Genomic DNA, 21,193 nt, shown 5'->3' with positions numbered 1-21,193 from the left:
AACATGTCGTTCTACAATTCTATGCGTTTGTTTTTATCAGTGTATCAAAGTGTGCTTTTATTTCACTGTACATTTCTTTCTCCTAATAATGGAAGCAGTTTTTTTTATTTGTCCAGCCACTGCCTGGCACAGAAATATGACTCATCCCCAAAATCCCAGCATATAATGTACATCTTCTGCAATCCACATTTCCAGCCATTCATTCCGTCTCAAAGAGAGCTAAACATTTTCTCCAGAAGAAAGCAAGTATTTTACCTTGCAAATGTCTTCACTGGTCATTGAATACCTTTCCTGTCCTCTTTTGAAAGAATACAACTAAATACATAAATAGATCTGTTAGTGTAGTCAGGAGAGTAGGATGAGAACAGCAGTGCAGAAATACCCTTGTATAGAAGCAAATGGCTAATTTACTCTGAGCTTCCATCAAACACCATGCTGTTAAAACAACCAATCTAGATAAATGCTGAATTACATTTGACATATTCTCTAATTAATGGTATTCTACTTTTCTTCCCAAAAGAAAAAAAAGTGAGCTTTCCAGAAGGTCGCATAGTTGAGATAATTCCCTGTGTGCTGCCTTTGGCTAGAGCAGTTTAAGGAACAGAGCTTGCTGGCCAGGACCAGTACTCACTACTGGCTTTTCCCTGCCTACCACCCAGTCATGAGCCCCTTACATACCCTTAAACAGTGCTTTTGAATGCCCAGTGACTTTTGTGTGAAATCCCATCTGTGGCTGCAGATACCAGTGAACTTTACTCATTTCTTTCTCCCTGGACCAACGACAACACTAAGTCAAACTCAAGCAATTGGATACCACCAGTAGTTATCCACAGAGAGGCCTGGGAAGGAACTAGGGCTGTAGGCACTGGTGGTAGCAACCAGCAGTGCTCCCAGTGTCAGCTAGTGTGGAGTGTCTCCATAAGGAAAAAGACCTCAAGGAGCCTTTTAATTCCTGTTACACTTTATTCTCTTCAATAATAAAACTAACAGACTGCTTTGGAATATTGAGGCCCTACGTGTACCTGTTAGAAAATATGCACCCATTTTCATTCAGGTCAGGGTGGAAAACACAGACTTCACTGTAAATCTCCTATTGAAATCCTGTGTATTAAATTACTCCAATTCAATATTAAGGCTGTAACTACATGTCTAAAGATGGGCTAAAATCCACCATTATTGTCAGAAGAAAATATAAAATCACTTTCAAGAGTTCTTCTCTCCTCCTCATATTGCAATGGCATCCACATCAACCACAACCCAAATTAAGGACAAAGGTACATACGAGGTTAAATTCTCCTTTTTGCCGCAGAAGACAACAAACGAATCTTATCAATCGCATTTTTTAGGTTATGTAGTTTGTTTTTGTTGTTGTTTGTTTGTTTGCCTTTAGAGACAGTGACAGATAACAGCTTGGAAGCTATCGAAATACACAGTCATGGTACAGCAATCTTGTCAATACAAATTCATTGTGCCGGGCCTGTAGATAAAAAACTGACTTTGCTAAATAAGGAACTGAAGCAATAATAGCCTGTCTGTTCTGCTAGAGTCAGTAACACACAGACTTTCTTCCCAAGAAACATTGTAGGTCATCTCAGGCAAGTGGCTATCAATTTTCTGGTGAACATAAAAGAAGAAGGGTGATTAAATCTGCCTAGCAGAGGTACGGAATGGCATTCTAAGTGGTTTGGAATTTGTAGCAAATCTTTACTAGTACTTGATGATAACTGTAATTATAAATAAATATAAGAATTTACATTATTAATTGTTTCTTCATTTGTTTTGAATGTCGTGTCTGCCTTTAATATCTTTGTTCACTGTCAGCTTTAGCTGTTGCAGGGTGGTTTACACATGCACAGGAACAATTATTTCACCAATACATATGCCATATTTGTGTAATGGCACAAAATTGTAAATTTGGTTACAGCTGTACAAACAACCCATAGGGCAAAGGACACTGATTCAGAGCCTTACATGTTTAGCTCACTCACAGTTTTGTACCTGATATTCTCTATGTGAATGCGGATATAAGGCTACTGTAAGTTAGTGAAGAACAGTTGGGTAGTAACTGCAGTCTTTGGGGAAGAACAATTTCAGAAGTGCTCAACTGTGACCTCTGTGAAATGAAAATAAAAAACTTTATTGCTTATTTCAAAGTTTGGTCATCATGAAATACTCCTTCCTCCTCTTTTTCCTCCAGCCACTACTAAGGAGCACATCAGGCCTTTCATCACAGTGGTGAAGAGATATTAATGAATATCTTTGTTTTCTATCCTTACTGCTTATTTACATTTAACTATACTAGAGGTGTATTTGCAGTGTGAGGCACGGAGGTGGAACTGGCCCATAGCAATGCACTCTTAAAAAATGCTGATCATGAGAAAAGCTTGTTAAGCACTCTTAAGACAAATATGCAGACACTAAACAGATTACTGCATTTTCCTTGGACAAATATTGCAGCTGTTTGGAAACACACAACAGCTGTATCTGATCCTTGAGAAACAGAAGTGCAGGATGCCTTTTCCTTTGACTTTTCAGCACACTTAAGGCAGGTTGTGTTAAAGTGCCCACTTTGTTCTGCTGTCACTACACAGAGGTTAATAACTTTCTTCCTGTCCAAAAACATTTGGAGAATTTCTTAACAATAAAGCCAATAGTCTTCATTCATCTTGGATCTTGCAACATCTGCAAGTGCCCAAGTCTTAAGTAACATCCTAATCTTTCTTACTGTATTGCTACATTAATAAAGAGCTTTAAATTTCTACCATTTGGTAGAAAATCACAATTTCAATTTTAAATGGTAAACTGCAGTGGGTGCTCACATGACAGTCACATAATCCAAGCCACTACTTAATCCAAATGTATTAGGACTCTTGACTGCTCCTAAGGAACTGGTGCACAGTGCTGGCTCACTGCTCCCATCTTGTAAACAGCTCGAATAGAGTTCACAAAACACAAGAGCAATTCCTGTTTGCTTCTATGATCCTTTATGAATGACAGCAACTTCTGACACAGCTAGGATACTTTGACTGCTCCTTTCTCTTGTCTGACTTCTACAAATGTGGAAGTCTAAATAACAGAGACCAGAGAAGAGTTATCACCATTTCAGCTGAAGTCCTGGCAGATCACTACAGACACCGTAACCATGTCTCAGTACAAGCAATCTAGGGTTGGGTGAAGCCATAACAACGTAGGCATATCGCTATCACTAAGACAAGTGGTCAGCACAGGCACAACTTTTCATTACCCGATATATTACCTAATGCAACATGCAAACTTTGCTATCACTTCAGTTTTAGAAAAATGGATTGTTAGAAAGGTGGCAATGCTGGAGAGAAGGTCATGCTTCAGAGAAAATTGCAACATGAATTGTGAGAAAAGATTAGGCAATGCAATCTAATCATCTTCCAGAAACTGTGTGCTGTAGACTGTGGCTGATTTTATTGGATGGAAGTGCCCAGGGTGTTTCAGCAATGTGTGTCACTGATGGGCTTGGGAAACAAAGTTCACAGGAAGTTATAAGCATGGGTGAGGAGAAATATTTTATAACAGTATGAAAAGGACAGAAATGAGGTGACGGATATGGAAAATAGATGACACAAGTCAAAGATTTTTTGGAAATCGTTTCTGTGATAAAGTGCCCCATTTAATGGTCCTTCTCAGACACAAAAGAGAGGAGAATTAAGTGTCTGTAAAGAAAAGGGAAGTGAGTCAACTGGATAAAACACTGAAGTGACCCCAAGGCACCATTTGGTTATGCAGAGTTCCTCATGCAATGCTTTTAATGGCACAGTGCTCATAGAGCAGGTTACCTTCCCTCCCTATGGTACAGTTCTGTGTGACTTGGAAGACAATGAGCATAATGCTGAACTCACTTTTATCACAGTAGAAAAAGGAAACACTTCATTAGTACTGTTGTGATTGTGTGAATGTAAGCTGGAAATAGTTTTGTTTTTTCGTGTTTATTTTAAAAATGGTATCAATTCATCCAAAGGTTCTTGAAAGTTAAACAAAATAAAACCAAATGCTAACCAAACAGAGCAGTCAAGTGAAGTGAACGTTCAGTGAGCCTGGACTGTTTTCATTTGAGTTAAGGCATTTGGCCCCCAGCTCAGAAGCAAATATTGAGAGAAAAATATTAACTAGCATATCTATTTCTATCTAGGAACTAGGTGCACCTTTTACTTTTTATCCATGCAGACTCTGAGGAGACTGAGAAAAAGTGTATCAGACAAGGATGCTGGAGCTCTTAAAGAAGTGAAATCATGACCCTGCTTATTCCATGGAAATTCCCAGGCACTGAGAAGGAAACTCTTTAGAAAGTGGAAGCATAGCGTCAAACACAGCTGTTCCCTGTCACTTTTTAATGTTCAGAACCAGTCTCGATTTGGCATGAGTACAGTTATTTCACCAGTAACTCAGAAGGTAACACAGCCCTTTCAAAGCAGAGCCTATAGAATGAAAACATTTTCAGTTCTCTGCAAGCCAGAAGGCATCACAGAGTGAGTGAAGCCCTCCGCGTGACATCTGTCCTCCATTGCGCCTTGGAATATCTGAACCCATTTCTGTAGGGAATCTGTCACTGAATCTTTTTTTTAAATTCATTGGAGGAAAATGCAAATGGCTGCTAATGTGCAGGAACAAAAAGATAAAAGACCAATTCATTTTTATAAGACACAGTGATGGATCACGGTGTGACACGCTATTGGGACTGCAAAGGAATAAGCTCTTCTTACTTCGCACGGACTCGGTGATTATTTACAACCATTAACATCCATCACCAAAAGGGCAGAACAGTGGTTTGGGTACTGTGTCATTACTATGCCTCTCAGAAATGCATAAGAATTGAGAGGAGAGCTGCCTGAAAGCAGATTAACACGCTGACTTTTTGGACTAAGTCTTCTTTCATAGCCTGTAAAAGCATTGCATAAGAAAATGACTTCATTACTTCAAACTTTTAGAGGGAGAGCTGCAATCTCTGAGAAACAGATCCACTTCCCTTTATAGCATGTACTAGGAAATACTGACACAAAGAGAATACTCCACATAACCTACATTTCTTCCCCTGTATGTCACCCAGCTCCTTTTCCAAAGCACACAAATTGTACAAGGGCCATGCCAGCACTGGCAAGGATTGTGCTGCCATGCTGAGAGGTAACCCCTTTCAGCAGCCCTGTCAGCCCATCATCTCTTATTGCCAGCTGCCCCCCTTCTCTCCACACCCCACTGCTGCAAGCAGTGTCTCAGTGTGTCTCCTCTCACCAGCACTGTGAGATGTAAGAGGTCTCACACCCACCCAGGAGCCTCTGGATCTCTCCAGAGACCCTGGGAGGAGCCCATCCTGCTGCATGCCAGAGACCTTTTCTGTTAATGTAGGACAGGTTTTGCACAGAAAGTTTTATTGTAACATTGCTGAGGAACTAACACTAATTTTTCAAGATGATGAGTCTCATATAAAATGTTTATTAAGTTCAGCTTTGTACAAACCTTGAAGGTTGCCATTCTTTCTATTAACACTGACACTACAAGTGTTGTCACGCAGTATAAAGTGAGACTGATCATCTGTTGATCCTGAAAAAACCCATAAGATTTAGGAAAACAACTTTATAACGGATGACTGGGCTGTATCACACCTTGGGGTTAGGAGGTAGGAAGCAAAACTAGAATAATTGTTGGCCAATTATAAACACTTGTAAATGTCAGCACTGCAGCCTACAGAGCTACAGGTACATGACTGTGGCTATGAAGCCTCAGCATGCATTATTCAGTATAATTGTAGGGAAGTCCATATTAGTTTACTGTGGTTGAAATTACAAGAAAAATAATCAGTAAAAGAAAAAAAATCCAGCACCAGCAAAACCAAATTAGAAGACTCATCATCAGCATGGAAAAAAACTCATAGCCTTTTACATCAAAATAACATCCTTCTTCAGCAAGAGGAGATTATCCATCCTTTCTGGTATCATTTGTCTTGCTGTGTGCTCCATGTCACCTGGGACCAGAAAACAGCAAGTCGAAGGATGCTCAGCAAGAATGACTCAACCAGTGCTCATTTGTAAACTGACAACTGTATATTAGAAAACATTAAGAGGAATCCAAGTTTGCTTTGTAAACAGTGGGAAATATCAGCAATATCTAATGCAACTCTTACATAACTCCTGAGTGAGACACTGTGACTTCTGGGCGGTGCCTGGAACAGTGTAAAAGAAATACTGAAAAATGGAATGTCAAACAGAAAAGACAACATGAGTAAGAGGAAAAAAAAACAAAACAAGAAAAACCCTAAACAGCTTCAAAACGTAGAGCCTTCTATGACAAATCACCAAAGAATTATGCCTAGGTATCAAACCCAAGAAGTGCAAGCATTAGGAATCAAGGTGCACATTTCTCCATCTGTTCAGCTCCTTTATATAAGAGCTTTGGTTGACTCTTTAGCACAGGCAAACTACTAGATCAGCCTGAAGCCTGCCTTTCTCCTCACATGACCTGGGGCAGGAACATAAGGAACTGCCTTGGCCAGTCTCCCTAACTTTATCACTCAGCAATTCCGTGTCTTTGAGGTGTATGAGATGCTGTTACCTGTGAGTTAGGTCCCCGTAGGGACTGCACAGGCCTTTTAAATACACTAGCTATTTAAAAATAAACAAACACACAACTAACCAACTACACTTAAAAAGGGAAGGAACTAACATTTAGTTATATAACAGGGTAGTATAAGTTAGTCCAAGGGATTACTTGGGAAGATTTGGGCTTGGATGATTGCGAGCATGGGGATGCTTGTTTCCTGCTGGGATAGCTCTACATAACAGAACTTGTGTTACCTGCTCATTGCTTTCTTTTGCATATGATATGAAAATAGAGGAATGAGCAGAGATGTTGTTGGGTGAACATGAGCAACCAGAATTGATATGATGAATCCTTCATTTCAGTACTTCCTAGTTGATCCAACTCTGGCCTCAAAATACAAAATCTGTGTCAGAAACCCTTTATGGATATGCTATTCTCATATGCCATACAGAAGGTAAAATAAATCAAAGGTTTGGTCTCATACTGTGGTGTGTTCTTGATTCAGTTTTATTCTGAAGTTTACTTCTTTTTTTCCCCTCACTATTTAATCATATGCTACAGTTAACCAGGCAGCTAAGCTACCACAGCAGTAGAAATCAGGCAATGGTACATCCAAAATATCCTCACTACGAGAAAGAAAACACTTAGATCTGCACAACATTAACGGTGGCAGTGAAAACGAGCCTGCATCTGATGCACATACAATGAGTGGCCTTTTCTGGTTTGCTTCTGAAGTGGAATGAGACTCTACTTCTGTTGGCCTCAAAAATCCATATCCTTAAGCAAGGCAGAGTGACTTGCTGCCGAATTGCTGATGAGTCCATGGTTCAGCAAAACAAATAAACAACGTTAACACAGTAGTATTATCTGAAAGGAGAAGAGAGGCTTTAAAAAACTCTCAGTTTTTGTTTCCTTTGATCATCTTTCTGAATTTAGGGCCTAAATGTCATAATGTGAAAGGCATTCCAAGTGAAGGCAGAGCTTTGGGGATAATTAAAATATGTTTAAGAAGAAGAATCCAGACAGAACCTCTGTTGGACCCCTACAATAGTGAAGCAGTTGTCCCTCTAGCCATACAGTTTCCTGGCTGATGTTAACTGCAGCCAAAGTCTTGAAACTGAATTTTTATTAATAATAGAGTCATTTTCATACATCTAAACTGCTAGGGAATCACTATGCGGCCATACTAGTTTTTTAAAGTGCAGGCTTTGAATTGAGAGTCTTTCTACAAATAACAAAAACTTCCCCCAAAAAACATTAATTGCTTTGGCCTTTCTACCTCTTGCCAATAAGAACTCCCTTACAATATTCTCAGCATATGGTTGATCCCAATACTTCCTCACAGACTTTACGGAACAACCTTTTCTAGACAACACTTCCCAAAGTGATTGTCAGCTGTAAGTCAAATTATATTTGAGCAGCATTTTTTGTCTGAATCAGAACTAAGTGTCACAGCACTGATTTAGACTGATTTTCTACAACTTCATCCAACTACCAAATCACAACATGGACTCCATTCTTAAAGAAATTTATGGTACTGATTTCTTAAGATGAAAATTGTAGCACACGGTAACAGATGCTTAAACTGCTCTCTGTAGGGATCTGCACATGCAGATTAAGCGCTGAAAATTTGTACCTGTTTCATTTACTCATCTTTCAAGGCCAGATTGGATGGGGCCCTGGGCAGCCAGGTCTAATATTAAATGGAGAGGTTGGTGGCACTGCATGTGGCAGGGGGTTGGAGATTCATGATCCCTGAGGTTCCTTTCAACCCCGACCATTCTGTGATTCTGTGTCTCCCACTTGCCTTAAATGTTTAGAAGAATTTTCAAAGCTGATCCTTCAGTGACTATGCATACACCATAATCGAGTAGCATTAAGCTATTGCTTTCATCAACATTGCTGTGGTTCCTGATTAGTCACAGAATAAAGAGCTTCAGTCTTGCAATTACTCTGGGTAGACAGAGAGGGAGAGTCATGGCTAAAATCTATTTTTTGTGGCTTTGCAGGTCATTCTTAATGGACTGGTAGCCTTCCCAAGTTGATGACTTCAAAACAATGGCGCTGAATGGCATGCTATGAATCTTGTGCAAGCTTCCTCTGACTCATGCCGTTCCATAAATACTTAACAGACATTTGATTCAGAAAGAAAGAGGAAGCTCATAGAATACAATTAAAGTAGAAACAAATGACATTTGGTGCCTATTTTATAAGACATACTCTCTTGATAAAGGCAAATAGGAAAGTGATTTTTTTTTCCTGATAACCAGCATTCTACTGTTAGATTTTGATGATCACTGATTTGTTAAATGGCTGCTATGGCCACTGAGCTAGGGTGGCTTAGATTCTCTCCTATGCCACTTCTGTATTTGAGAGGCTGTTAATGGCCAAATTTAAGGTTTGATGCCACTTTCCCTAAACCCAATGGTAATAGGTTAATCTATTCTGTTTTACAGCTAATCAGACCCAAAGGCTGGAACCCCAAAGGACTTGAAGGGGACAGATGAGCAGAAGAGCTGTGGGTGCAAAGGGGCCACTCATCCCAGTGGCCTGTGTGTCCTGGAGCAGGAGCCAGGCATGGGAGTTGTTGTTGCACCTCAAATTGCTCCCTGATGGGCTGCACATTCAGTATGTCAAGGTTTTCTCAGCCTCTAAGTGTACTCATTCGTAGATCCATTCAATATTGCTGCACTCAAGGACATTATGTGACACAAGTAATTCATTAACAGAACTCTTTAAGCTCATTGAAATCCATTACAAAAATTAGTAAGTATTAACTGTGAAGATTAAAAACTCTGCTCCTAGCTGTTCCTCCTTCTGTCTTTGTCCTTTCTCACCTCCTTTCCAGCTTTGCTATAATGCTCACGCTATTACACAGTCTGAAGGGCACGTGAGACTTGGCCTCTCTATGAGAAATTCCCATAAGGGATTGTTTCATTTGCTGCTTTTATCACTTTCCATAGGTTATTAAGGAAATTCTAAAACCATAAAAACTCTCACCAATGCTGTTTATTGATGAAAGGTAATGCAAATTACTATGAGAGCTGTCTGACGCTGGGCCTGCCATTGCATACATTCTCTGTACACTGGGTGGTTCCCACATGGCATGTCGGGACTGTCACAGCACACAGCTTTGTGCTTTCTGTGACAGTGACAATGCAGTGCAGCTGCAGAGGCTCACTCCTGGGCCTCTCTTATGCTGCCAGTTGTGTCAGACGATGTATCATGGTTTCATGCTGTGGATTTCCCTAACTGCCAAGGACCATGGTGAGACCACCAAACTTGTTACACTTATAGTTATTTCAAAATAAAAACCTAATATCTAGTCCACTCAGTTCTGATTAAATTTTTTCCCCTTTGGTCATTCCTTATCACTTGGGCTGCTCTGCAGAGTCAGTTCAGGGAAAACTTTGAGCTTTTCTCCCTGGCATACACAGATTTTACTGGGGAGTTTTCTTCAACACAGCTTTTCACAGTGGGTTGGATTGCTGTTGCTATAATGGTTTTACAGCCTGTATCAATTTTGTCTTTTGGATATGATTCTGAAAAGTATTGGACAGCCTCAACACCTACTCCCATGAGTGACCAGAATTAGAACTACTCGACATGCCAAGCATTAGTACTATAGGTACTCAGTCAAAGAAAATATTTGGAGAAGAAAATGAAGAATGAATCAAAAGAAAGAGCAAGGGAAGCTGATGCCAGATAAATGAAGACAGAATTATGACTGCTAGACAGAAGTGTTTCCAGTTTCTAAATTTTATCTAGACTGTGGTGATAAAAACAGACTATTACTATATATGCCAAACTAGCTGTCCTCCTTTAAAGCAGGAGTTTATACTGGATGGATCCTGAAGGTGTCTGAGGCTTATGCTTAGAAATATTGTTCAACAGACATCAAGTGCTCAAGAAACAAAAGACAAAAGATCCTACCAACAGGTATTTGTTTGGTGGTTTGGTCCTCCCTTGTAAACAAAAGACTCAAGCCTTCTGGGACTCTTGTTAGCCAACAGTTTCAAAACTGCAATGAAAGAAGGATTTCAAAACTATTTCACAATCACGTTTGGATAAAACATGTGTTTACTGTATGTAAATGAATGAGACATTCTGTTCTTTTAGTATTCATCAGATCCTCACTGTCTTAGATGGTTTGGCATACACAGGAAAGTGGTCTTCTTCAGAAGATGCTGGACAAACAAATAGCTGATTTTCACTGGATGTTTCCAGACTATCCAAAAAAGATGTACTCAAGTGCAATTTTTTTTGGCTAAACTTGACTCTCACTTATTTTGTTAGCTACAAATAATGACAGAATAAGTTCCTTAATGACAGAGATACAGAGTCAGAGTTTCCTATGACAATAAATTTCTGTTGTACTGTGCAACTATCAAGCTGCATGTACTCAAAGTGTGATGAGTCCAAACAGCTTGAGGCTGTTGATTTCTCTATATGAGAGTTTCGTCTAATAGATTGGCTGCCCACATGCAGTTGGTACATGACATGGCATGTGTGCCTACAAGCTTTTTCCCAATCAACTAAGTGAAAACCCAGAATCTGCTGCAGATCTGATAAGTTGCTCCTTTACTGAGCTGCCTGTTTAGTTAACACAGGACTGTAAATCTGCATGGGCCAAAATCTCCTGATTTTTTGTGCATTTTGCTGCAAATGATAAATTCCTTCAGATCAGATGCTGGGGCATTCTGGCTTAAGGGTAAAATAAAGGGCATTTTGTTGTTCTTCAGTCTCCTCTGTCTTGTTTCTGACCACTTCTGCAGTTCTTAGAAAAATCCCAGCTTGTATCCACTTCAGCTGGGGCAGAGGCCAGGCCTCATGGAAACTGCTGATAGGTCTGTTTTGTCAGGCTAGCAATGACTTAGGACAGTGCTGAGGAACAAATGTAGAGCTGGGTATTGTTTTATCACTCCCAGGCCAACAAGCAACAACTGTTGTGTGCTGAGGCAGCTGACACTGGGTTATGCCCCACATAGCTCCTCTTTTTGGGCTGGACTTTGGTTCCAACCACTGCCACATGCAGACATGCTGGTCTGGCTGGTCTATGCTTGACTGAAGGGCACTGGGAGCAGTGAGGGGTAATGGCAGAAGTCATCCACTGCCTGACTGCAGAGAGGCCTACTTGTAATACCACTGTTGGTTTAGTGAATAACTGCAATTATTAGTCTCCTCCATTTTTGTGGCAAAAATATTATAACTTATAACAATTTAAAGATGACAGAATAATGCTTGTCAGGAATTTTTGCTCTATGTTGTGAAATCAGTATTTTTCTGACTGTATATGGGAAAATTTTACCATCCAATTGCACGGACTTCTCCCATCTACAATCCCATACAAATAGTCTAAGTAAGGGAAAAAAAGGCAAAGTTTGCTTTTCCTCTTACAGTTGTATTTCTTGGATGCAAGCAGAGTTTGTAGCAGCAACATGGCTGTCTTTCTGATCCCTCTACACAAATTCACCAAAATACCACACAATCACCAGTCCTGCAGTGCTTTTTGTAGCAACTTTCCATTTAAATGTTGGATACAAACGTGAACTGATTCCCCAGCACAGTCTGCTGTTACCATTTATGAAATATTAAGAGTATTAAGGTACTGCATTATTTTCTCCCCAGGCATAGCAACTAGTTTAGGGAGGTACTGAGTATCGATTCCTGATGGAGCCAGTGGGAGATGGGTCCTCAGAACCACAAAGATTTAGGAACAAAGATTAAGGGATGGGTTTGCTATATATAAATGCAAACCAGAAAGTTGTTTTGAGTTTGAAACGTCTGAAAATCTCAAATTTACCATAAGGATAACTTCTTGGCAACATTAGATGAATCTACAAGAATACTTTGTCTGGTATCAAAAGTGCTTTTGAAGCAGGCTTTGAGACCCCCCCGACCTACTGTGTGCTGGTTCTCCCAACCCTCTGGTCCTGGATTGCTTCTACATACCACTCAAGCAGCAAGCTGCTCTAGGAGGGCACCTTACATGCTCTGGAAACTAATGAGCATTCAGTCTGCAGGATCAGGATGCAGTTAATTTTAAAACTCCTGAGATGCATAAAGCAAGATGTTAGGTCCTCACTACTAATTGCTTTGCCCTGTGCATCCATAGCTATTTCTTCCCTCTAGTGCTAATGCAGTTATCGCCAGCTTTTGCATGAGTTTCAGAGACACAGAGTAATCTTATTTGTCATTGAAATCAACAGGGAAGCGCAGTATCTTCATAAAAATAAACAGTAGGCCCACATTTCAGAAAATCATATATCCTGTGAGATATGTCCAGATTTTAAAGCTGCATAAAAATTCATTTCTCTTTGAGTTAATAGCAGAACAAAATATAAAAGATAAATATTCAGCAGCTTCCCTCTACGCCACATGGAAGATATATATTTTTGTTTGACGAGCTGCAATACTTTGAAGTCTGCAGGTTATTCCAGACTTTCTTTTCAAACTTACTTTGCTCCCTACTTACTTGCCAATCTATAAATCCAACATAGCAGTGAAAATCTTTTTGCATTACAAACATAACTAAATACACAATGAACATGCAATTAGGAACGGTCAAATAAACCCCATTCTAAACGATCAGAGTGTCAGCTTTTTACGTTCATAGAATAATTCAGGACAGAGATTACAAAAGATGGTACAATTATTTTTAGATAACACTTGAATGCTTATTTAGCCACGTACCAGGAAGATGCTATGAGCCTCTATACAAAATTGATGCAGATATCAAAATTTCCTTTGACTTTGCAATGCACGGATTATATCACTAGTTTTACACAGATATTTTCAACATCCTCCAGTGTTTGAGTAGCTCTGCTTTTGAGCAGTGTCCATTTTTTAGAACAAGCTACTCCTGGTTTTGGTACGGTTTTACTGATCTGTACTTTGTGCTAGTTCCCTTTCATCTTCCCTCCATCTCTCCACTCCTGTCAGTCAGTTTCTTTCTCTGTGCATTAAATTCATGCTAACATACAGAATTGCCAGCATCTGGCTGCTCCCAGACGTTTCTCGTTCTTCTGCTACCTTTTCTGTTCCTTTACAAATTCTGGATGTTGGGCAATCTTTTATCCACAAAATACATGAGGCAGATTTGGGGATCTTCTTCCCACACCTTGCTCCTGGCCTGCTTTGTGCAAATGGAGGATGGGGCCAGCAGCTTCCAAGCAGCCTGAAGGATCGCTGCAGGAATGCTGGCACGGCACCTCCATCGTGGTCCAAACCACTCGAATAAATAAATGAAATTGTTTTTAATTAAATGTTCAGCATAAACAATAGCACAGTTAGTTCTTACACTGGCTAGCAGAGGTTATACCACAGAAGTTCTAAAATTAGCTTTACAGTGGATATACTTTTTAAATACCCTTGCTGGATTGAATTTCTCAGAAGGCAGAATTGTGAGAGGCTGTTGTTTGAGAGGCAATGCATCTCCCTAAGCACAGCTTCTCAGCTCATCCAGCTCATTCCCCTTGCTGGATCCCCACCACAGTGGCAGAGTTGCAAGGCATTGACTAGAGCCTGGTGTAGCTGATAATATTTTAATAATTTTAACAGGAAAGTCTATATCAAATGTAGTCTATTGCTCCTTCTATTCATAGGACATAAGCACTAAAATACAGCATCTGAACAGATGTTTACAAGGTTCTGGAAGAGGCTCATTGCATCTGTTATTAGGGCAATGCTAACTCACGCAACCAGTTTGGGTGTCATGTATTCTGATAGGCACAGATAGGACACATGGCACCTTAGCAATCTGCTGGAATGCAATAGTTGGCAATTAATGCAGACAGTGTCTGTTAGAGGAGCCTAGGACCAGCTTAAAGCACCTGCTGGTGGCTCTAGGGCAGGGGTGGGCTGCTGACATCCTAGTCAAAATTCAGTGTCAACATGTGGCCGTGATGCAGCCTTACACTTAGCATCATAGAATTGCTCAGGTTGGAAAAGTTCTTAAAGATCCATCGAGTCCAACCACAACCTAACCATACTACCCTAACTAACAACCCTCTGCTAAATCATGTCCCTGAGCACCACATCCAAATGGATTTTAAACACATCCAGGGATGGTGACTCAATCACCTCCCTGGGGAGCCTATTCCAGTGCTTAACAACCCTATCACCAAAGAAGTTTTTACTGATATCCAACCTAAACTTACCCTGGCACAACTTGAGGCCATTTCCCCTCGTCCTGTAACCAATGAGAAGAGACCCCACTCTCGCTGTAAGCACCTTTCAGATATTGGAAGAGAGCAATAAGGTCTCCCCTCAGCTTCCTTTTCCCCAGATTAACCAGCCCTAGTTCTTTCAGTTGCTCCTCATAGGGCATATTCTCCAAGCCCTTCACAAGCCTTGTTGTCCTTCTTTAAACCTGCCCCAGCACCTCACTATCCTTTCTATACTGAGGTGCCCAAACCCGAACACAGTACTCAAGGTGAGGCCTCACCAATGCTGAGTACAGGAGCAGGATGACTTCCCTAGTCCTGCTCACCACACCATTCCTGATACAAGCCAGGATACCATTGGCCTTCTTGGCCACCTGGGCATGACGCTGGCCCATATTCCTCCGACTGTCCATCAGTACATCTATACACATATACATACTGCACATAATTTTACAACTTTGTCAAACATAATAAGGAGTGGGGGAAGCTGCTGGCAGATATGAGGAAGAGACAAAGGGAAAAGTGTTAGGATAGTTTACGCTGTCTGCATCAGAGGATGTGAAAAGGGGAACAGGGGAATTTGCTCCAGTGTAGGCGAGACCACATTTGCCAAAAGGGTACTATGAAATTCTGCTGAGCCTGCTTTTCTGGAAAAGCCCAAAAAAGTCAGTGTCTCATCACCCTGAATCAGTCATAATTCCGAGCCAGTGAACCTGAACCTGCTAATTGTCATGCAGGTTTGGATGTTAAATCTATCAGGATTTCAATCTGAGTATATCTGTGACAGCAACCATGAAAAGACAAATTTATAAAAGTTACTAAATGAGGACTACATGATTGTTCCAGTTTTCTTCCACTAAAAATCAGCTCAGTAGTTTTCCAGTATGCACACAACCTGGCCAAAGAACTAACTAAATCCAGCATGTCAAGTGAACACTCAAGTACTGAAAGACTGGATATGTTTTAAGTGAGAAATCCACTTACTCTGCTCTAGTTGGCAATCAGAGGAAATCACAGTGTGACTTTTTAGCTTTTAGTTTTTTCATTATCTATTGTACAATTATTCTTATGCAGCTGATAGTTTTTAATCTGTGCCTTTCTTACATTTTTGAATTTGTTCCAAGTCCACCACCTCTACAGTTAAGCAAAATAGCTAAGAAGAGAACCGATGTAAAAGCAAGCAGTTTAGAAATATCAGCAACTGTAGCCTACAACAGACAAAAGTATATGCATTTCCATCAGTCAGCCACTTTAATTGATAGTTGCTAGCCCATATTTCAAGCATTCAGTGAAATGAATAACATACAGCTAATGTGACCTTGCAAACAAATAGCAATGCCCTGAAGACATGTTAAGAACATATAAGGAAGGAGAACTCTTTTCTCTGTTTCAAACAACATTTCATTCAGTGGAAAAAAAGCCAAGACATACATTTTTTCTAGATGATTTAAGATGTAGTATGCTGATACTTGTCTTCCAATAGCAACAATTAAAATAGCTTGCTTGTGTAGCCAAAGTGAGACGTTATTTTCAGTATTAAGCTATTCTTCTTTAAACAGTATCAGTTGCTAAAACCTGGAGTTCATTTTGAACACAAAAGCATTTTTTTAATTAATATTTGTGTGGGGACTCTTTTCCACTTTCAAAAACCCATACCAGGATAGTAATTGGAACCCTAAGTCCACAGAAGAAAGTTCAGCCCACAACTTCATATCTGTCCCTCCAAACTTAAACTGCTTTCACTTTGAAGTCTTCTCAAAACATTTTAAGGAAACACGGCCTGACAAGCCTTCAGACAGGGCTTTCATAAAGCTCAGAAATGTCCTCATGTCTGTATTTGCAGTTTGTATCTCACTGTAGCACTGTTTAAAAACAATTGTTTGAAGAATCATTTAAAAACTGCAGTTTAAACACAAATTTGGATCTTAGTTTAGGAGGGCTTTGCCACTTTTTTTTTTTTTAACCATATCAGTTTCATTCTACCAGTTATATGCCTAAAGAAATACATAAGAATCTGAAAAACTGTAAACCTCTTCTACAATACAAAGAAAACAATGGTATTTAGTGCACGAGGCTGCATTCATGCTCAAAGAATGAACGTTTGAGTGAATAAATGAATAAACAGATGGAAGTCATTGCAGCCATGCTCCATTAGAAACAGTAGAGGGACTCACTTGTCAAATTAGAAAATGCAGAAATAAGAAAAATAATACATTTTTTCAGCATTTTGGTTTTCAGTTGAAAGATTTTGAACAGAACCTTTTAGAATGATGACAGAAACCTCTGTGGAAATGGACTGCGCCTTTGCTGATCAGGGAAGCTGCCCTAAACAGTGGCGACAGCAGCCATGTTCTTGTCCCACTGTGGCAAAAGTGGATGTGAGAAAAACAGCCTAGAGTGTATTGGAACTGGGGGTGGGTGGCCTTTACTGAAAAGCCATTATTTGCCAACATCTACCACTCAGTTTTTTTATGATATGTTAGCCTACATCTTCATCCAGCTTCATCGTGTGGTTAATACTAGTTAATACTCTTCAGTTTTTCTTGTTTGATTACAGCTGCTGGAGGACCATGGAGTGGCAGGACCATCCTGGAGCTGTTCTACATTACACCAGTAACAAACTGCTCAGCCTTAGAGGGTCAAAAATGCAAACATTATATTAAGGAAACTTTTCTTCCTTTTCCTAGTGTAAGCATGGTGGTCCCATGGGTCTGAGCCAATATTTCTCAAGGTCTCAGCTTCATACTAATGATTACATGTCCACCCATAGGTCTGCAGACTCACAGCTCTATGTGAAATCAACTCCAACTTAATCCATTGCCCCTCAAATGAATTAGGCCTCTTGGACTTCTCTGATTTGCTTGGCAGCTCCGTGTAAGGAATGCACTTTAGACTGGATTATATAAATCTTTCTGAGAATTTTATCATATTATATTTTATTTATTTTTCGACCAATTCCTCAGTCAGAAAGGTAGAACAGTTAATGCATCTCCCATTAAGAAATGCTGCACCGCCTTTTCATTTTGTCAGAAAGAATTATTAAGGAGAGCAAAGGTCACGTGCATTGCAAATGTGCTTCTGCTAAAGCAGCTTATTCCTGGAGGAATAAACACAGACAGTACTGAATTACTTTGTCATCATTAGAAGTTGTCAGAGCCCCATAGTGCCTGGGAGAGCAGACAGGTTGGCAACTGCACAGCACCAGGAAAAAGATGTTTGCACTGAAAAATGTGATGAACTCTCCAGTCCAGTGCACATAGCGATCTTCAGCTGATAGCAATGACTAAGATGAGTTGCTGGAAGAAGTACAATTACAGCTGCTTCAGCAGCTGATGTGGGAGAAGGCTGCTGGCTGAAAGTCTCTTGCTGGTGTTGCACCTTCATGACATGCCCAAAGCTATTATTTTTTGGGAAAAACATGATTAAGTATTTTCCCAGAAAATAGAAAAATTGTCTCCTAAGTATTAACAACTCCTTTAAATGGTAAAAAATACAAGTTTCTATGGCTCTCTCTCTTTTTTTTTTTTAAAGGTGAAATTGGGACATTGTATGACAGTGATTTTTTAAAGGAGACAAGAAAAATGATTAGCTTGGCACATGCTTGTTGAAGAAATGCTACTGCAGTCTGGTTGCTGCTTCTTTTGTTAGTTATGAAAACCAGTTTGAAACATTTCCTTTGCTCACGCAAGATTCATAACCAAAAGATTTTCCTCAGCCACCAAATTACTCTGGAATGATGGTCACTAATGCTCTGTAAAAGCCTGGCAGTGCTGAGACAGAGATGCTTAGTGAGAAACATCTGCACTAACATCTGCACATCTGTCTCACGGCTTCTATTCCCATCTGAAAAATGGTAAATGTGATAGCCACATGCTGCAATTAGTAGCATAGGTAGAAAGTTCTAATGGGCAACTTACAAATTCAAAAAATTCAAAGGCAATTTCAAAAAATCTTTTCCAGATTTTGGGCAGAAAAAAACTTTCTGACAAATTTTTGGTGATGTCTAGGAGTAATACAGAGAAGATAAAGAATTTACTTATAACGAGTGTCTCACAACATAGATGCTTGCAAGCGTGACTGCCTACAGCCTTCCTCTGCCACTTGCACACAGTTCCTCAGCCTCCTCTCACTAGCTTCATTATTCTGCATCAGTCCTCAGTCGCTGCCAGAGTGAAGCCTTCATATGCCCAGTGCCTCTTTGAAAGATGCTCAAAGCACTCGCCTTTTCTTTCAAGAGAGAAACGTGTTTCTTTGCCCTTTCCTGTCTAAATTCCATTATCTGGATGGAAAGCTTGGACTGTTCAGATCATGTGAGCTATAGTTCCTTGGTCCTTTCTGGTCCCTGTATGGATAACATTTCACTGTCTTCAAGGCAACTGAATTTTAATTTGCCAGTGCCCACAGTGGCAGATCATGTTAGAAAGACACACACTAAGTCTGTGTCTTCAGGTCCTTCCTAATAATCACTGGCACAAAGAGATCTTTTTCTCAAAGCTACCATAAGCCATTGCAAATACTTATGAACCATAAAGGTTTGACTGATCAGCCAGTATGATATCCAGTTTCTCATATAATTCATTCAGTACATACATTCAGACATTTATTTTAATAAAACCAACACTATCATTTACATTTTTGGAATACATCTATAAGGGAAAGAAAGATGCAAGAACACTATATAAAAGTCAAGGAGTCTTCACAAACTTCATAAACTGATAGCAATCACACAATGGCATCGTTTTTGAAAGAGGCTCAGGGAGATATCTATTCACCATTAATATTAAAATATATAAATTAAATTAATATTTAATATTAATATTTTGATAGTTGCTGGGAAGCTTATGGAGATATGGCATGCAAGGACTAGATGTGGCCAGCTAATTGGATTGTCTTTATCCAAGAACTGAGAAGATGTCATGATCCTGTATGGTACAAGAGCACCACCATGAAGAAAAATATAGGTAGACTTGAGCCCACCCTTGGCAACTGCTTGGATCAGAATAAGAAACTGGAGTCACATGAGCATTTAATGGAGCAGAATATAATGCAAGGGCAAAAAAAAAAAAAAAAGAAAAAAAAAAAGGAGAGAATAATAGAACTACTATTATGGAAAACTCCAAAATTTGATAGTTTCTGAAACTTTCTGTGCCCTAGAATCTGACAGAACTTCCTTGAGTTCTGCACTGATTCACTATAACAAAAAACGCTGCATTTAAAGTGTTTGGCTCATAGGAAATAGCTTGTTAGAACACGAGGCAGCTTTCTGGTGTACTTTTTTCATGTTCTCCTACAAGAAGATCAAAACATTGTGAAGGATGTGTATTCAGCTGAGAAATGTTAAAAATGCCACTTCTAGCTTAAGACGCTTTTGATATTACATCTATTGCACATCTAAAACTGTCAGGCTACAATGAAATTTGTCACAGATATTTTACACTTGTATTATGTGAGAACATGAGAATTGACCTCTAGTAACACTATATGTGACAATTCTTGTACATGTAACTGTTCCTAAAGTGATTTTATAAGCCAAGGCTGTCAAACGCATCCTGTTGTAATCTTTTGTGAGACAGAATGGTACACTGTATTTTTAAATCCATTTTTACAGTTGTAAGATACTCTCTCAGGTCATATTAAATCATTTGCAATGAATTATTTTGTTAGGCAGAATAGTTTGTCAATGCTGAAACTGAGAACAGCTCTGTCAAGTTAGAGGTACAAAAAAATCTAATCTGTAATTGAATCCATGCACTCTTCACAATGAAGTAGCTGATCTAAAAGAAAGCAAATTGAAATGTTTAGAAGAACAAGAGACAAGTGAAATCCCTTCTGTCTAGCTTATATCTTAAAAGCCACAACAGCATGGTTCAGACTTGTGTGGGAAATTTTGCAATTCTGTTTTTCTCTATGTTTTGTATCACTGTACAGCCTGTGCTTAGCATCACCTGAGCCACATCAGTGTTTGCTTAACTTGGTTTTGATATCCAAGTTTAATCCTCTGTTTAAAATTGGGCATATGTCAGAGAGAAGAGCTTAGCTGAGGATTTCACATGCATACTTTACGTCAGGACACACTACAAATATTGAAAACAGTGATTTGGATAGTGGTGTCGATTCCCAGTTCTTTTAGGAAGGCATGGCATGATTTCCAAATCAAATGCAAGTTGACCAAAATCCTGTTACGTTCCTTCAAAATAAGACTCATTAGGAAAAGAGAACTACTTTTGCTATAATGACGTAAACTTTGGATGATATAAATAATAATCACACATAGTACATTTTCCTTAGACCTTCTTCTCCAAAAAATAATGTTTATTAACTCAAGTAGGAAAGCAAATGAATGAAGGAGAGGTGGGAATGGAACCCCAGCAAGAGCAGGTTGCCATCAATGGAAAGGGACCTGCAGGGCTGCATTAGACATGGTCAGTACTACATAGAATCATTAAGGTTGGAAGACACCTTAT

This window comes from Tympanuchus pallidicinctus, unplaced genomic scaffold, assembly GCF_026119805.1.
Source record: "Tympanuchus pallidicinctus isolate F22 unplaced genomic scaffold, pur_lepc_1.0 scaffold22, whole genome shotgun sequence".
NCBI classification, from domain to species: domain Eukaryota; kingdom Metazoa; phylum Chordata; class Aves; order Galliformes; family Phasianidae; genus Tympanuchus; species Tympanuchus pallidicinctus.
This window is presented reverse-complemented; position numbering follows the sequence as displayed.